Source organism: Anser cygnoides, chromosome 16, assembly GCF_040182565.1.
Source record: "Anser cygnoides isolate HZ-2024a breed goose chromosome 16, Taihu_goose_T2T_genome, whole genome shotgun sequence".
NCBI lineage: Eukaryota > Metazoa > Chordata > Aves > Anseriformes > Anatidae > Anser > Anser cygnoides.
The window spans coordinates 3,196,321-3,215,708 of NC_089888.1; the positions used below are offsets into that span (position 1 = coordinate 3,196,321).

The 19,388-nt window shown below is 42.9% G+C and overlaps 1 long non-coding RNA gene across 2 annotated transcripts in view; it reads left to right on the plus strand.

Annotated features, from left to right (window-relative positions):
- The window catches only part of LOC106040788 (uncharacterized), an 88,840-nt gene that overhangs the window by 26,202 nt on the left and 43,250 nt on the right, over nt 1-19,388 (plus strand). The window contains exon 5 of one of the 2 annotated variants that reach the window (XR_010825323.1): nt 4,609-8,774. The exons of the other annotated variant lie outside the window; for it this stretch is intronic. This is a non-coding gene — a long non-coding RNA (uncharacterized lncRNA). Of the gene's footprint in view, nt 1-4,608; nt 8,775-19,388 lie in introns of those variants that run through there. 2 annotated transcript variants of the gene reach the window in all.

The following is a 19,388-nucleotide window of genomic DNA, read 5'->3' on the forward strand; positions in this document are numbered from 1 at the left end:
AGTTGGAGGTGTTCCAGTGAGGACAAGCAGCCCCAAAAAGCAGCCTTCTTAAGTTTGTTAAGTGAAATTTCTGTATGCTTCCTTCCTTCTCTGCATTGCATGCCAGAAAGGTAGGGCAGTTATTTTTTAGAAAATTAAATTTGTTTTCTGGAAGAGAAAAGTTCCTGAGCAGGAGCTAACAAACAAGATCTTGAGGGACTGAATTCCTCTGTCAAGACAAATTCCCCATGTCTTTCGGGTGCCACCGGGGCATTACACTAAAAGCTCTGACCCAGGACTACTTTATAGTCACAGTACCACAGTACAACTCTATTTAGAGTTTAAAGCCACAAGGAACATTAAATCTTCTATTGTTTACTTCCAGGTATATCACAGACATGAGTTTTCACCTATTTACCTTGCATTTAACCCATTTATGTTTGGCTGATACATGTTTAAGAGTACACCCAGTTTTGATATGAAGAAAACAAAATCTTATTTACTAGTATGTATCAGGTGTCAGAGAACAACTCACCATGGTCACCCTCAAATTGGGTTTTGGACAATTCCACTTTTCCTATGCCAGTAATTCCCTATTTTGTAGCAAAAGAAGACAAGTGCACAGGTACTAAATCTGTGTCTCTCAGGTCTCAGTCCTTACACTCAGGCAGAAAGCATCTTTCTACTGTCTTATGCTACCTAATGGCATTTTACTTGACAGGTGGAACCAGGAAAATCCTAAATAATGTCTTAGACATGAATCACTTGAATTTAAGAAGGGATTTTCATTTTACCTCCTGTTTCCATCTTTTTTCTCCCGTCTTCTGCTGAAGTCCTGAATTAGGATTGAAAGGCCCATGAGCTTCTGCCTGGAGTAATAACAATACCTTCTGTCACCTGCTGAAAAGGCTTGTTTTTTTAGCCATGAAAGCAATCATGCAAGCCTGTGGCAGGGCTCTTCATGCTTAAATCCGGTAGTTTCGCTCTCCCTCTTTGCCAGTCCTAGGTGGCTGTGATTCATCTCTAAACTTTGGAATAGCTGGGACATTTTAGGGTGCTCTGCATCTGGGTGAGAGATAGAGCTGCAGATTTTTTTTTTTTTTTTTTCACTTGTGGCATCCCCTGGCTTCTTTAAACACATCTGGGATGTGATCATGAGCAGAGGCTGATCAAAATTTATTGTTGTTGGGAAATGCGGGTTCTTTGTAAAGAAATCCTTCACAGGAACAGAAAAACAAACAAACAACAACAAAATCACAAGAGTTTTAATAAAGCTTTTGTCAGAGATTGTTTCTAGGCCCTTGAAAAATTTAATTTCTAGTTAAAATGAAAGAGCATCTGAGTAAACCTCGCTGTCCCTTCATGATCTTCAGTGCAGCCTGGAATTACATTAGTCACCCTCAGGGTTTAATATATATCCCAGGCTTTCAGAAAAATATTGCTTCTGTTTATCAGGGCATCAGCATTTGGTGAATAAGTTTGCAAATAATACAGCAATCCTTGTCTACATTAAAGACTCTACTAAACTAGGGTGAGAAGCTTGAAATGGCAAATATTATCCTGACACATGGAACCAACTTTACAAGGAAAATGATTTCTGAAGGAGTTTTGACTGTTCTGTACTGCAGTATCCAGTAAGTTTACCAATAATTAAATACACTGCAATTTAACTAATTGTTTGATTAAGGGCAATTCTCTAGACATTATAACATGTCAGTTTTTCAGTGACAGGGCTGACAGATTAGTCTCAATTTTTTTCTGATGCCATAAATCACAGAGTATGACTAGCTAACAAATCTGACATATGGAAATGAGATACAGTGAAATGCACAACCACACAGAGACTTTGGTGTTTACATTTTATTCAAAGCAATAAAGCCAAAGAAAATAGCTAAGACACAGAGAGCCTTTGTTTGCAAATGGATCTCTTACAGGCAAAAGCAAGGCTGGCTCAATTATGGCACAATTATGTAGAGGCACAATTGTGGAGAATAAACATAGACATTTACATTTTTTGGTATGTGTTCAGTGAAAACACAGTTTGCTTCACAAGGGGTTCATAATAAGAAAGTGATGGCAAAGGAAGGGAAGGTAAAAGAGGTTTTATATGAGGGTGAAGGAAATGGACGTGAACAGGACAGCAACAACATACCAGAAGGGATGGATCTGCATTTCACATATTTCTGTCATGAGAATGTTCTTAAGCATCTCTTATGCAGAGAAGTGGTTCGTACAAACAGAAATGACTGCTGCCATTTTACTAAGCCATTTATTATCAAGGCATAAGCCATGTTAGTGGAAGCTGATGATCGTTGTGTTATTTTCAAGGTACCATCCAGCTTTTCATGAGTCTGAGACACAGCGTGGGGACTGTTTTTTTTCTGGAAAATACCAAAAAAATCATATTAAAAAAATTAAATTTGAACTTTTTCATCAAGGCAATGAAGACAACCCCACCCTACCCTGTAAAATCCTAACAGAAGGAGCACAGAGAATGGATGATTTCCTGTCAGAGTTTCAAGTGAAACCCTCCATGCCACATGCATGGCTAAAAGCTGAAGCTCAGCCCTCCTGCCAGAGCTCAGCAGAGCCCTGGGGTCTCTTTAATGCCTGCCTGGTGCACAAAGCTGTCCTGATCTAGCTAAACAAGTGGCTTAAGTGTGGCTGAGTAAAAGTGGAACGTGTGGATATCCAGACAAACCTTTACATGAGCGTAGCTTGCGCTTCTGATTTTCTGAGGAGAGCAGAAACAACTACAAACTAGGTTAAAGACAGCATATGGGCATCTGCATTTTGAACTCGTCTAGTGAAACCATTTTCTGAAGTGACCAAGATCAGCCCAGCACTGCTCCCATGCATGGAGAGGCCCCGTTGCACACAGGGTCCCTGTACTCCAGGCCATGCCGTCACAGCCTCTGCTCAGATTTCTCGCTTGGCTTCCACCCTCAGATGTTGGCTGCAGAGCATGGCTGGCGTTTTGGAAAAGAAAACAGCACTTGCTCACCGCTCCTTGCTCCCTGCTCAGCAAACCCCAAAGCAACACAGAGCCTTTGGCAAGGGCCAGGAGAAAGATGATGGTGGGAATTCACTGCTTGCCCACCTAAGGGGGATCTCTCCCTGTCCTGCGGATATAAACAACATAATGGGCTTCCCTACCAGAGTCAGGGAAGAAGAACTGTGTTATTCAGTGCCTTTGCTGGGAGATAGCTCCGTGGTAAGAAGCTGGGTTTCCTGTTTCAGGTAGATGGTTGTCTCAGCTTTTGCGAGCACAGCTACATAATCTGGCTTCAAAAAGTTGAAAGATCTTTGCTAGTAAAACCACTGCTTTCAAGAACGATTCCCATTTTCTACAGGAAATTTGACGCTGTCTTTGTTTAAAACCCTGGTCTTACTGTGCTTCCATCAATCAGCCCTCTTTCACCGTGCAAGCATGCTGGGTAGCTCCCGATCCGTTTCTTTTCATGGATGTCAGCGCGTTTGCCAGTGCCCTGATGGCTCTCAGTTCCTGGAATTTCACCGTTTCCTTGCATCTGAAGTCGTTGAGATGCAGATCTGCTCTTTAAAGAGAATTGGAGCATCAGTCAAGTGGGTTACAGCAAGGCTGGCAGGTTCCAAAAGCTTTATGAAAAATACACTCCTCTTTGGCAGGCAAATTGTCCCTTGAAAAGGGAGTTCTTTACGCCGAACTTGCCTGGGTCTGAGAGTTTTGGGTTGTTGTGGAAAACATACGTACCTCTTTTTGCCCACAACATGGACACCTGTGACGAGAAGAAATTATTTCTTTTTACCATTCTTTTAATGTCCCATAAATTAGGAAAGAGCACTAAATAAAATGAGAGTCCATTATCACTTATTATTCCATAACATTTCCATTCAGACAGAGCCTCTGAAAAACTAATTAAGCAACTAGTGGTGGCTAATGCATGCACTCAAAATAATGCACATTCATACCCTATTTTCAGCAAGAGCAGCCGAGGTTCATTAACATTATACAGTAGCAAATGAATTCAGTTTGGGATAATGCCACCCGATTAAACTTTCCACAGCCCACTTAACTGGAGCTTTGGTGTGTGTTTGACAGACACTTTAAACTCTCTAGAGATCCTGTGTTTTCCCATTTTCATTCCATCCCCTTCTAAAGGCCACATTCTGTCTTTGCTCTCTAGCTGATTAGTGATTTGCTCTTTGCATAGGGCTGCCTGGGTTTAAATGAGATGATTTACAGAGCTAAATGTTGTCCGATGTGGGGAAAGGTAACAGAGTGGGGTCCAGAATGATGAAGTTAACAAAACAGCAGTGTTTCAATTATCCTTTCACAACCACAGCTCAGCAAATGGGTTTTGAATAAGACCCTTGGCTAGGATTTGAGAAATATTTTAGGAGTGAGCTTAATTCTCAAATTCACATGAGATAATAGACCCTGTTTCCCAACCTCAGTTCTCCTTCACAAAATGAAGATAAGGAGCATTCCCTCTTCCTATCTACCACCTGCCTTTAGCTTGCAAACTGTTTTGTGCGGGTCCTGCCCCTCAGCAAATATTTGTGCTGTGCCTATTACTGTGGGACTTAATGGAGAATGCAGTGCAAGTAACAAGTAATGCAAAGGTCAGTTATTTTGCTTTTCCCTAGAGGCATCCAAAACTACCCCCAGAGCCCTTCTCAGAGGACAGCTGGACTCGGATGTGCCAGATCTGCAGGAAGCACCAAAGATCACAGCGCTAACCATAAAGACGAGAACAAAAGCAGAGAGTAATGCCGGGAGCATACTGCCCAGAGACGAGTGCTGCCTTGGAGCTCAGGTCCTGGTGAGAGGAAGGTTAGAAGAGTAAAGCCCTGGAAAGATGCAAATTGACCAAGTTGCACAAATCTGTGCTGTCAGAAGCGGAGTGGACAACTGCGTCTTGGAGCCTCAGACAGATGGTGGTAGCAGGGTGGGATCGTCCTCATCTCACCAGGATGACAAGTTAAAAAAACAAACAATCAAGCAGCCAGCCAAGTGTCCTGCAGATGAAGCTGTTGCAACCACCAAGTGTTTAGAAATGGAACCAGCCTAAGTGGTTGCCAGACACCCGTGTAGTGCAGGATGGGTATCACTCTGCATATCGTGTGGGTTTTATTGAAATGAGGTGCAGACAAGGACTTTGTTTGTTGTAGGTGGCAGATCTATACAAATTTAAAAACTTAGTAAATACATGCCTGGAGATTGCTTTTATCATGCATTTTGATTTTATCGTAGTGTTATGCAGTGTTTCCTTAGAAGAGTGGAGAAACAATGACTGTGATAATAATTAATGGGTTCGCTGATAAAGTCGCTGCCCTTTTCACTTGTGTGACTAGCTAATATTCACAGCTTTCTAAAGTTCTTTCCATTAAGATGAGAAGTGTTTGATGCCTGCCTTGTATGTTCCCTGACAGTAATTTATCAAGAACATGCACAGAGCTCCAGTGAACGCAGCAGAAACACCGCAGACAGTTCCCTAGAGGAGAAACTCCGTCTGCCCCTCTGTGCGAGCTCTCTCTGGTGAGATATACCTCTCTGTGTACTATTTAGAAACTGCAGAAAACCAAAGAGCCTAAGAGAGCCGTGCTTCATACAGTGACCCAGTACAATGTGAAAACTAGGTGTGAAGTGGCAGTAGCAAGAGGTTCTTTGAGACAGTGTTGTTAAACCAAGCACAGGGTGCTACTTCTGGCAAGATGTTATTATCACGTTTAAAAGCGGAGAAGCTCCTCAAGCCCCTCAGACCATTTCCAATTTACCATGTACCCTTGGTATTCTGTTTTTTGTCTGTAGCCATATGAGCAACCTGAAAGGTCTCGACTGCACCATTCACACCATGGCTCAGGAGCACGGAGCCCATCCATAGCCTTCATGGTCCTGCAAGGAAACCATCCGAAATCATCAGCAACTCCAAATATCATATGAAAAAGTCCCTTGGGAATAGTGAAGGGTATTGGGGGAATCCAGATCTGTTGAGTGAATGTTTTCTGTTACTTTATTTTTATTTTCTTTTCAAATACACTTTGTGTACTTTACAGTATTTTCTTACAATCCAATCACTTTGATATACTACTCTGTTTGCTCCTCAGGTTGATTTGGGTGGATGTAGGCAAACACACACACAAAAACAACCACCTGCGTATGTACACGTGTGTCAGTGTATAATACATATTCATAAACAAAACTGAATAAAACTCTTTGATTTCAGTGCCCACAGCTGGACAGGATGGGAACCACATTTTCATTTTGGAGGTGTGTGGTAGGGTCCCCTGGGTTATGAACCGTCCCCTCTTACCCGTCGGTTAGCATGTGCTCCCCAGCACAGAGATAACGTGCCCAGTGACCTGAGCTGGGCATGTATGTATGTGGCAGTGAATTAATTTGGACTGAGACAGCTCAGATGGCAAAAATCCTTGACTTATCTGCCAAGAAAACTGAAAATGTGCTTCAGCTGAGATCTGTCAACATGAGAGGAGCAGAGGGTTGCCCAGTCAGCCAGAAGATGAATTTATGCTTGTTCTGTCAACTGCTGGAGATTGGAATGTCAATATAGAGCCTGATAAACTTCTAGTTCCTAAAGAATTAACTGCTCTGGGATCATGTTTAATAACAATCTGGGCTACCTGAGGTTGTGCAGCCATCTGCAGCATTGTCTCCAGGCTGGTAGTGTTGCCAGTACTCTGGCTTATCAGCTCTGTTTAGGTGCACGATCCACCCAAATTAAATTTCAGCCTCTGGGGGCCTCACTTCTCGTGTGATGTGCAAAGTAAAGGAGATAAATAAAAACAAAAGCTAGGGACTGAGAGATTAATATATTTCATTAGATTGTTTCCGTGAGACTGAAGCAGAGGCTGGGTACTGAGAACACACAAACAAGTAACCTCACGAGAAGGTTATAGCACCCCAAACTTGGTGGAGCCTTACCAAAGTGCTGGTAAAATATTTGTAACTATTCAGACTCCTCAATGACTAGAACCTGAAAGCCTGAGATATATATAGAGACATGAATATGCCCTCTATGGGGCAGAAAACTATCTCCAATATCAGTCATTTTACACGTGTGGGGCTCGCAAGGCAGTTGGAAGGGTAGTGCAGAGTTAGAGGGAGTGCAGACAGACGTCTGGGTACCAAAATGCCTCCCTGTGCTCCCTTCCCCAGAGTTCATTTCTGTGGCACACACAACGTTCAAAGAAAATATTGAATGCAGAGATTTCTTTCCTTTGCTTTGGTCTTGGTTGGATTAATTAGGGATGTCATTGATCCTGACAGGTGCCTTGGGGTAGCAGGGCTGATGCTGTGCTGCTACAAATAGCGGCTGATGGGGGCAGACACAATGATCTTTTTGTGCTGTATTATTCCATTCGAGGCTCCTTGAGTTCCATTTAAACATTTCTCTCTAACCTATTACGTTCTCCCTCCGTTTATTGACAATGCATGGTAACTTATTCCGTTACGCTAGAAATGAAATTGGTTGTTGATGACTGCAGGGCTTTCATTTGAATATTCCTTAGATGCAAAGCAATAATTTAGATAGAGTTAAAGAGAAGACAGGAGACACTTCCCACCCTGCTATGCTGATATCTGAGCACTGCTGAATTAGAATAGTGCTCTTCCTGCAGCTATCACAAAGCAGTTTCCTAAATATTTCTCATCAAAGCTGAGATGCAGTTGTCAAATGCTGGCAGGTCGGAGCTTGTGAAGATGGGGAAGGATGAAATAAATGAATTTGTGGTCAGAGGCTGGGTGGTGGGGGTGAAAGCACATGACAGATCCATATCTCCCACAGCCCTGCAATTTATCGTGCGACTGTCACTTCCATTTACAGGGTGCAAATTGACTTGGTGCCCCTTGGGTGAGTGATGGGCCAAAGCATGTAACATCTGTCTTGGTTGTAATATGGCTGTAGTCATGGCGTTAGTTTGGTGCCTTAGAGGCAGGAATGCATTTATCATTATAGTACCCTTCGGAGATCAGAAAATAAGAAAAATCTTAATTCTATTTCATTTATTTTGAAGACAGCAGGAAAACAAATGAGATATTAAAGGTCTCAGGGAGCATTTCTTGCAGACAGGGACTAAAGCATATTGTTCTAACTCATACTATAATATCCTTACCACAAGACTCCCTTGACAAGTAGCATCCTAAAAAGCTGTTCTATTTTCTCAGTTCCTCCAGAGTCTTCTGAATATATACATGTTGAATATAGATCTGCAGAAGACAGAGTTTAACAGTTTTTCACTGCTTCTCCAAGTGAGATCACTTTAAAATCAGCTGTGCCTTGTTTTCAGTATTACAAATTATTAGCTCTGAAAAAAATATCAACTGTACATTGGCTTTTACTCCGTGTCCATTTATGCTTGATATCTCTCAATATCAGTGATGGCTAAATCACAGGTGACTCACAGACAATGATGGAGCGCTAAATCAAGTTTTGTTCCTCTGATGAGGAGCATAGCAGACACAGGAGAAATAAGGTGGTTGAAACTTTAGAACTTTACCAAGAAACACCGTGTTCTTCCTATTATCCCAATAAAAGCTTGTCTGTTAGCAGGAACAGAGCTTCTCAATAAGGTTATTTCCAAAGAGCATCGCCATGAATAGTTATTTACTCAGTGGCATGTCGTTGCATGGAGAAAGTTAGGGCCCTTCCTAACTTAAAAAGAAAAGTTGTTCATCCAGTCCCAACTTCTGAAGCACTTCATTTCCACCGATCTGAATTCCCCTAATTGATCCTTTCTTGCCATGTTCAGGCTGTGCACGCCATTCCCTGAGCCCCAGTAGACCTATAACAAGAACTAGGAAATGTAATTATTCCCACTCTCTCTGTTTTCATTATGTCTGTATTAATAGTCTTCCTCTTCCAAACAACCTTTGCTGACAGCAAACCATTACCATATGATGCACACACACCAAGTACAAATTCAAGTTAATGCACTGTGATGCTGTGTAAAGCACTGTCCTGCAGCTGAGCTTAATCTAATACAACGTGATGTAGAAGGCACCGTGACACAGCTCAGTTATTTCATACCAGGATGTATCACCCTGGAAAACCTTGCAAAGGGCTTGTTTAAGAGCGCTCATTCTCTACCAAAATCTCTGAAGGCAATGTATAGAGGCTGTCTGCGGCCTGCAGGACTGATATTGGCACCTGCTGGTATCAACCGGGTAGCTGCTTGCTTCTGTGCCACCCTCTTTCGCTGCCGTCTGTGAGGATGGCATCAAGGGAAGAAGGGCTTTCAGAAGGGAAGCCCCAAATATCACCAACCCAGCCCTCTACCAGCAAGCTCAATAAACTTCTTCTCTTTTTACTTCTTTTACATGGAAATGGACTGCCTGGGTCAGAGGGCACGAAGGAAGGCAGCAGAGGAAAGAAAGGAGAGATCTTGTGGCCTTAGGCAGTCGCCCAAACAAGATTAAATAAGAGGTGCGAGCACAGCGTCTTCGTGGATCCCGCCAAGAAGTTTAATTAAAGCCACTTGCAGTAGCAGAGTGACCCAGTTTCACTCTCAGCTACCACATCAGATGTGATGTTTTATGAGATGGGCTACAACAGTAGAACAGCACTTCTGTCTTTTTGCTCTTTTTCTCCTCATTCAGAGGAAATAAACTTGTGTTGCAGGCAAGAAGAGCAAAATGTACCTATGTTGTAGGCCTGGTAGAAAAACATGGACATATCACCTGACTTTTGTTTTCCAGGCTTTGTCAATGGCTTCTTCAATCCGATATTGCCTTTTCCTCTAGGCATAAAGTTCTAGCAGGGCACAACTCTATCTGGAAATTTGGGTGCTGCATTGGTCTTGCCTGTCTTCCATTTTGACACGTCCCACTGCATTTAGTCCCCACACCATATCTCTGTCTGGGACAGGTCTGCATTACCCCTGGCTCCCCAGGGTGCTCATAGTAAAAGATCCCTTGGTTTTGTCAGCTTTCTGCTCAGTCTTGCAGATCATTGCAAGTCATTATTCTTATGGCACCATTATATCCCTCTACAGTGGGGGATTTCTCCCCCATCTGCCTCGATATTCTGACAGAGGAGCCAGTAAAATGTGATTCACTGCATCTGGAAAGTTGTTCCAAGCATCCTCTTAGAGCTACACAAACAGTCATCTTTCATCCTGTTCTTTCTCCTAAGAATAAAGCCAAACCATGAGCCATAAGAAATAGCAAGGTGGAAATGGTTTGGCTGCTTATTTTAGGATTGCAGTAGAGGATTCGTATCCCCTTACCAATGCAGTTACAGCTGTTTAATTCACTGGACCTCAGTGTAGCTCCATTTGGCGTACCGTACACTGGTCTGAGACCCAGATCTACCATCTGCAAATCAGCAGCAAACCTCACTTTGCTTTTCACAGAGACAGATTTATGACAGCTGCTGCAATCTCTCCGTTTTTGTAGCAAACTGTTAATTTAGACTTTTCACTCAATTCAAATCCAGAGAAAATGCCAGTCCACAGCAGCACTGACAATCACTCCTTCTCTAGAAACAATGACACTGACTGAACAATAGGATATTCATTGTGAAATCTCAATAAAAGTTGTGCTGACACTTCAGATAAAAATTGACTTATCTTCAGACCGTGGCAGAAAAACCACCTGCCTGTCGTAGTGATGAAAATAAAATGAAAGTTTGATCTGATGCTCCTGGATCTCTATATCTCGGGGACAAGGGAATGCAGATGTTCCAAATGTAGGCAAGGGACTGTCCAGCTTAGAGCAACATCAAACCCAGAGGCACTCAGGCTTTGCAGTTGTCTTTAGACGCTATTGTAATCTAAATAGCGCTGGCAAGCAATAACTCCTATAGCAAGTAGATGTCCATAGCATCAGAATTCTTTTAGTCCTTCTTATTAACTAGGTGTGCCAGGAAAGATACATCATATTTCCACAGCTTATATGTATTTCAAGTCTCTGCTTCCCAAAGCCAACAGCAGTGCTTTCATCTCTGAGAGAGACGCTAATTTTACACTGAACAGAGCCAAGAAACAATCTACTCCTAGAAAAACACCCTCCCCAGTAGTGGGGAAGAGAACCAGTGCCAGGAGACCCAGCCATTTAGCCAAAAGACTCAAGCAAAGATGCTGAAAAAAAGATACAAGAACCCAGAGAGATTTCATTTCCTCCAAAGAACACTTTTGCTTGACCTCTCTTCACATTTATATCATTTTGCACATCTCTGTCCTTACTGTATATCATATAAGTTGTCATTGTTGAAATGCTTAAAAAAAGCAGAACCACAGAAATAAAAGAATATCCCACTTCACCTTTATCTTCCTTCCAAAATGGAGCAATGAGAAAGAGCTGTATTAAAAAACCAACAGCAACCAATAAAACAAACAAACCAATCTCCTTCCAGCCACCTCCACACAGCTGCTTAAGTTTAAATGGTTTCATCGCTGTAGCGGGTCAATTGCTAATTGCTTCCCTGCTCTCCACCCTCCCCCAGATTTGTCTAATTCAACCAATTCATGTCAGAAGAAGAAGGTGAATGGCAGAAAGCTCAGGGGTTGAACAGCTCCTGCTGCAGATGTCAGTACAAATCTGGGAGAGGCAAGAACCCAGGGAGACAGGACTAACAGATGAGAGAAATTGCAAAGGGCAGCCCATTGCCCTGCTGCAATCTGCCACTACAGCCAACCTGCCTCTTTATAATTACATCCAAGGACCTTTGTGAAATGAAGCAAGTCTTCCACAGTATTCAGCAATCAATTAATCTTTTTGGCTTTGTGCCTGTGCTATTTAATAAATATAACTGAAGCTGAAGTAGCTGCAGGTGCCATTGATATAATAGCCGTTGGTAACCACATAGCTAACATTAGTATATATCATTTGCAGTAAGCCTCTATGCATATTAACAGGAGCTTGACATTTTGCTCTCACATTTGAAGCCTGGTCTATGGGACCAGATTCAACAAGAGAATTGCTTTCAAAGGCTCTCGAAACAGGCTTGGTAAGTCTGGTAGCATTGTTCCATACGAGAGATTAATAACAGAATGAAAGGCTTTATTACAGTCAGATTGTCAACAAGAAATGACAGAAACCATTTGTGTCATTGAGAAGGAAGAGGCTGTGAAAACCAAAGATATACATGAAATGGAGGAAACAGTAGGGACAGCCTTTTCTAACTAGGATCCAGGAGATTTTATACATTACATGCCTTGTACCATAGTGTTGACCCAAACTGGATTCTCTAGATGTCGAGTGCCCGGGGTTTTATGCTTACTTTTGTTTCTACGCACACGATCATTCCAGCATGAAAAATGCAAGTGCAGATTACTGATGCACAAACTAAGATGTGAGCGTCTTAACAGTGCAGGGCTTGATCCCTCCTGTACCAGAGCTGTGCAGTTTAGTTTCCAGCACTCCAATAAAACAGCAGCAGCCGAGGAACTGTTTGAACGTCCAACATTTAGAATAACTGAAATAGCCAAGCCCTGAAGCTGGCAGAGCATGGTGGAAGTGCAGTGTAAGGAGGTCAGGATCCTCTCAACGTGTAGGAGTCTCTGATTATCAGGTGAGCCAAGACCAAGTATACTGTAGTCCAGCTGGCAACATCTCTTGCATGACCAAGGTGAACATTTTTCTGTGCCAATTAGGTTGTGCAAGTGCCACAGTCAGTTTTCCAAGGGCTGAGCAGAAACCAGGTTTCAACTGAATAGACAAATCTCTGACAGATCATTAATATAAATAAAACACTGGCTAATTTCATACAGGGGTGATTGCTCCCACCTACCCGAGCTTGCTCTGGAACAGGTTTTCTCTCTTCCTTTCTCAGAAAATCACTCCAACATTCTTCAAGTTCTGTAATTTTCTATTATTTTCTGCTTCTTTTTCTTCTTTTATTATTTTTAAAAAGTGAACTTCTCTTGTCGTTTTCCTTTAAATGTATGGCTTTTGAAATATATAAATCAATACACTTAATGGAAAATGCACTTCTTGAAGGAGTTTAAAGTAGCAACAGCCATCATGAAACATGTACAGAGCATCTATAATAGAATTGTATCGTGTGAATCTATCTGAAAACAATTTATCATCCAGGGACAAAACCATAGCCAGGAAAGAATATTACGTGAGAACTTTCTATAACATATTGCTGCTAGCATAACTGGAAACCCACCAACTAAGAAATCTTTTAGATTATTTAGGATAGGACACATGGGAATGGCACAAAGCTGTGCCAGGGGAGGTTCAGACTAGATATCAGGAAAAATTTCTGTACCATGATGGTGCTCACACAACAAAACAGGCTTCCTAGAGAGGTGGTTCATGCCCTGTGCCTCTCAGTGGTGATAGGAAATCATCCTTTGAGTTCAGCTGGCTCTGACCCAAAATGACAAGCTGGTCTCTCACAATAATGTTTATACCGCATAGAGTTTAGGCTATCCTTGCTGACACTTATGGGAAGTCATTAGTAAAGACTCCTTGTGTCTCTGGCCTTGGTTTTCAGTATGAACTTGTAGCAGTAGTGCTATTTTGAGGCTTCACTTCTGAATTAATATACTTGAAATGGTGCAGGGAAAGGAGCTCATTACATAATTGTGTGTTACAAAATCTTGTTGTCGCTATCATTTGTTTCCAGCCCATGATGGGAACTCCAGAAAGTGGATTGTAAGGCCACAGAGAGGGAGGAAAAAAAAAACACAACAGAGCAAATGGATAGTGTATAGACAGCAAAACACGGAGGCTAAGGAGATACATAATGGAGCTCACTGTGATAAATAGGCAAAAATAAAGATCTGTAGGCAAAAGTGGGTAAATAAAATAGGCGATCATTTCCCCAGACACACTTCTCAGTAGCAGATCCTTTCCTTCTGTGCTTAAATCCTCACTGTACTACACCCTGATGTTAGGACTCGTTCTTTCAGCCACAACATCCTCTTATTTAATATGGCTACAATATGGAATTTTTTAACTAGATGGACGTTTTTGTCCAGCTTCATTTAAGCAGGTCTCTGGCATCTCAGCAACCATTGATGCTGCCCTGAAAACTGGTGCTTTGTAAAGAATAGCTGAAATAACAGGGGGAAACTAATTCGTGTTCTTATGTGTGTGTCTGCAGTCTGATGAAGAGAATGAACAGAGCTGATAAAGGATGCTCACAATTAAATCCTGGACACGTAATAAAATCAGGTGAAGCACAGACCTTTGCCCTGAAGCTTTAATTCTTATTGGCAAAGAAAAGAGAGCATTAATACAACTTAATGTACTGCTACCTTGACTTACTTCTCTTTTTCACTGACAAGTACACTTGTGTACCTGTGCACATCAAAGTTAAGATTCTGGGAAAGGTAATTCAAAATCTCTCTTCTCCGTTTCTAACTTTGGAAGCTTGGCTTTAGATCCCATCTCACTGAAAATTGCTTCAGCTGGTTGTTATGGCAGTATCTACATCACAAAGAAAGTCTAGCACAACTAAAAGGAGGGAGAAACAGGCAAGGTCCCATTAAAGTGAATTTTTCAGAGTGGGAACTTGGAGGGGAGCAGAACTCTTTGTCACCGTGGACACAAAACAAAGCTGCACTGGTGCCATGTTCTTGCTGTCGGTTCATTAGACAGCATATTGCTGTCTGCTTTCAATGTCACCATCATCCAACGGTGACGGCTGCAGGTTGGGCTGCTTCCAGGGACACTGTAATGGATGCTTGGATGTGCTTGCTAACCACGGCTTGCCGTGATGGTTGAAGTTAATGCATTATTATCCATGACTGCAGAGCATACATCATCTGATCAGCCGCCTAGCTTGCTCATCCAAACCCCTTAATTAGCCAATGCTCATTGGATTATTCCACCTCTGCTTCTTCTGCTGCCAATAGTTTCTAGAGCAGGTTATGGATCTGTTACATTTCTGTTAATGCTATTGCTTCTTTCTGTTTCTGCTAATGCCAAGGTGTCTTTCTGTCTGCTGAAAGAAACGACAGTGCCGATGAAAAATGAGTATTGACAATAGTAATCCCTCCAGCACAGGAATAGGAACCTAACAAATATAAATCAAACATGGATACAGTGCCCAAACAGTCAGATTAACACGGCTTCACCCTGTGTGGTGTTTAACTGAAAATTAATCAGACATATTCTTTATCCAAAGGTGTTGACTCTGCTGTACTTACTTTGATAGAAGACTACTGATACCGGCTTCTGGTTTTAAAATACTGCCAAGGAGGTGGGGTTTGCATAGACCTAAGGTAGGCAGCAGTCCTCCTTCATACAGCGCAGTCTGTAGTTTTAGCTGTTTGGTATGTACAGGGAGAGGCAGAAAGAGTCTGCGTCTGGTGACTACCAGTAGAGATACACATTGCAGCACAAAGAGGTTTTGTTTCCTGTACAAATTGCATCAGTTCCACTTTCCTAAGTAAAAAGCCAGCCACAGAATTAGCTACAATGCTAAATGAGAAATGGAGTTGAAAGAGAATAACGTCGAATAGTTGAACAGAAAGAAAGGAAATACGTGTGTAGCAGACCTGAAAAAGAGACAGAGGGCTAACTAAATATATAGTACAATTAATTTCACACAGTGTCCTTCACATGCAGCATCATAAAATGCCTTGCTGGATGAGTGCATCTAGAATCAGCTGAACTTTCAGGAACTTTTTACATCTCTTCTGCTCTGGTTTACTCTTGTCAGACAGATGCAGAATACTGTCGTGAGAAGAACACATCACAGCTCAGCTTTCTGAAATCGAGGTGAAAGTCCACCATCTCAAGCAAAGAATGCTAAGTTGGGCAGCACCAAGAGCCTAAAGCTCTGGCGTGGGCCACGAGTCAGAAAGGCAATCTGCTGTGTGCATTTGCAAGAACCACACATATTTATTGAATAACGTGTAAAACCTGTACCATGATACCACAGAATGTCTGCCTGTATGCGTACACACCATGGGACTTGTTGCAGTGTGTGCACGTGTGAAAGTGTCTGATGGTCTCCTTGGAGCTTACTGCCACAGGTTGCAGGAAGGATTTCTGTGTTCCTTATACAATTGTAGTTCCTCCTTTGTGGTATTTTGGCTGCACTGTGCCAGGGAACTGAGCCTGAGGACTGGCTGTAGACCCCATAACCATTTCTTGCTTTCAAATGACAGCAGCCCACTCCCTGTGTCAGGTTCCAAGAATGTAGTAGAATGTGCTGCAAACTAAAGGATAGTGAAAATAGCATACGTTTCGTTACTGTTGGAGGAAAAAAATGGCTGGAGCAAGCTGAGAGTCACTGGAGAATGATGGGGATGAAAGAAAAGAAGTATGTGAGCGTTCTTTTATGATACTGACAGCTCAGTACCAGTGGTTTGATGCAGAAGGCAGAGCTCGTGAGTGATAATGCTTCCTGCTCTGGCTCTAGTCTCCACTGCCTGACTTTCTTTCTTCTAACAAAATTTCCAGCAATTTATGCTGTGCTTAGAGCATGGACTGCAGAAATTCCTGGGAGCTGCTGTGCAGCTAAGTGCCTGATCAACACCTGCAGTTGTAATTGGGCACACAACTCACACACATAGGGAACCAGCTCCTCTGTTACCTGCAGTGCTGGTAAGTGATGCCCATCGTAGAGAGGCAGATGTTGTAGGCGGAATTTTTCTCTTTGGCCTCAGATAACTTTTCAGCAATGGTAACTTGGAGTCTCACAAAGGCAGGCTATTCCTTGGCCATGGAGGAGATTCCCCTGTTGGCATTATCCATTAGTTAACAGCCCATCTCCAGGAATAAATCAGAATAACAAGTTAGAGCAAGCCACTTTCCTCATTCCCTGTCTTAGGAGGACATCTTCGGCGGGGAGATGCACTCCAGTGTGTTTTTGCTGCTATCCTAATTTCTCCTTTGTTGCCCATAAGGGGAATAATTGAATCATAACATAATTTGAATGTCAGTGCTAACCTCCTGGGTCATCCACTGTATGTGGGACATAATGAGTGGAAGTAGAGCTATAGCTGCTGACATTACAGCCCGTGACTTAGGAAGGTATCCTTTTGCTCATCAGTGAGCTTGAGGTTGCTACATTATATAGTTTTCAGGATGGAAAAAATAAGCAATTATTATAAGGCACTGTCATCTCCTGTCACATTCAATAAAATCAGTTTGGCTTTCTGAAAGCCCTGTGAGGAAGGCAACGGGATAAAAATTGGTGAGTGCAGATGAAGAGACGTTGGTGAATAAGACCTTGTGTCAGTCATTACTCTGCAGATCCTTTTAAAGGGAAGGAATGAGTAAGCTGGGGTTAGGGGACCTTGCGGTGTGATTTGCTGGGCGTTTCAAAATGTCAACCCTACATGTAACGGGCAGTGATGAATGCAGGTTGTATTAATGAGTTTTGTACTGCAGCAAGGCGGGGGCATGGTAACAGTGCAGCTCTGCCCCGGGGTGATGGATGTTGGCTGCAGCCACCAGGCCACGGTGGCTCCTTGCAGAGAAGAAGTGGTTCTCATTAAGGGGGAGACCTTTTGAAAGGTGTCACAGCATGAGATCTCTCATGGACTCACATGTGAGCAAGGATGAGTGAGCGACATCCTCAGAGGCCCAGGTGAGCATCCCTGAACAAACCCCAAGTAAACCCTAAGAGCTTCTGACAATGCCATGGGAGGGAGAGAAGAAGCCTCCTGTGCTTCAGACTGCTTCACTGAGGTGCGATCTCTGTTGTGGGCCAAGCTAGTGGCTTCTTTCTGTGTTGCTGTTGGTAGTGGTAATACTGCATTTATGAGCTCTTCAGTATCTTTGATGTGGATTGCCAGGAATATGTGTGTTTAAATTCAGACTTGACACTGGAAGGGAAAGGACCCGTCTTCTGCTCTGATGTCAAGACTCACTGGTGACAAACTGGCCGGGCCTGCCTTTCTGACATAGACATTGTCACTTGGATCCTTTTGATCACGTGCTAGAAAATGAAATTTTGAAGTCAAATGACCCGTTTTAATAGGCTGATCCTTGTCTTTGGTGCCTTCCTTGCTCAGTATCAAGCTGGAATAGCTTATATCCTTCGGAGATGCTTCATTAGCGTCCCAAGCGAAAATGGGAGCAAGAGGCTGCAAGCAGCCTTTCTGCAGCCCCGTTCCAGCTGCTGTGGACAGCAGAGTTACTGACGCATGCTCCCACCAGGTGTGCAAGCAGAGGGGCTGTGACCACGTTACCCCATTAGCTGACAAGGACCTCGGCAGAGTCCCCGTGTAAGCAAGAGGTGGCACTGGGGAGGCGAGGCTGCTGTAGCTCGCTTGCCCTGCGTCAGCACCCAGCAACTTGTACAAAGGGGTGGTGAGAACTGAGGAAGTTCACCGCACATTCAAGCAGGGCTTTTTTGGTTTTAATTGGTTTCTATCTGTCAGACTTGTCAGTGGTGAAACTGGATGTTTGCAAAGAGAAAAAAATCCTTCCCCTTCATCCACCCCCACACCTCCTCCCTTCCCGCTGCTCTGTCTCCAACCTCCAGCGCGATATCTGAGCAAGTTTATTCCAGCACCCGCAGACAGCAGGAATGGAGGAGTTTGTGAGAAGAGGCATCCCACAGCCCTGATTGCTAGCGGATATTTTGCATCCTGTCTGTGTTTGGGAATCATTTCCTTTGGGCGCTGTTGAGAGTCTGCTATGATCCGTGCCCTGGCCTTTAGGCTCAAGTGGCTTCTGAGTTGCACTGGTGCTTTGACAGCTTTGTAGGGTCTGCAAGGGTGGGGTGATCAGGATGATCTGTCCATCCTGAGGATGTCCCAGGTGCCATGATATTGGTTTGTGCGTGACAATTATGAGATAGAAAAGAGGACTAGACGTGCTGTTTACTAAAATAATGAATACAAGGGGAAGTGGGAAACCCCATATAATAACTGCTGCTCTTCTCAGCACCAGCTGCCACAAACCTGCCATGTTGAATTAGCAGTTCTTAAGGGACAAGAAGTGCTGCTCCCTCAGTGAATCAGAACTGAGACATCACCTGCACAAATAATTCTATTAGGTTTGGATCGACAATGAAAATAAAGGATAAGCAATTATCTAGTTAAGTTCTTCATCGTTTTTGGTAACATCATTGTGCAGAGTAACTGAATTACCTTTGTCTTCCCGTTTGTCACAGGGTTTATAAGACACCCTTTCTTCCTTTCCCTCTCCTCTTGTTGTGAGCACTGAAACTGAGTGGAGTCTGCCCCAGTCAGCTCTTAGATGAGATGCAAAATTTAGATCCGCACATGGCTGCTTATGATCCCCATGATGGAGCTAGAATATCTAGCTGTAAATCTGTTTCTTCACCTCACCCTGGCTGTGCAATCCCAGTTTTGGCTGTCTCAAATTTGCTTGCTATGTATCTACATAAATTTCATGCATTAACTCACAGTATATGGTATTGCTTCCACCCCACTTCATGATTTATTTGAGATTAAATCCACTTTTCTGCATCACAGTTTTTCTGGGTATATCTGGTTATGATGAGCTCTCAGTGTTTGACTTCTGAAAC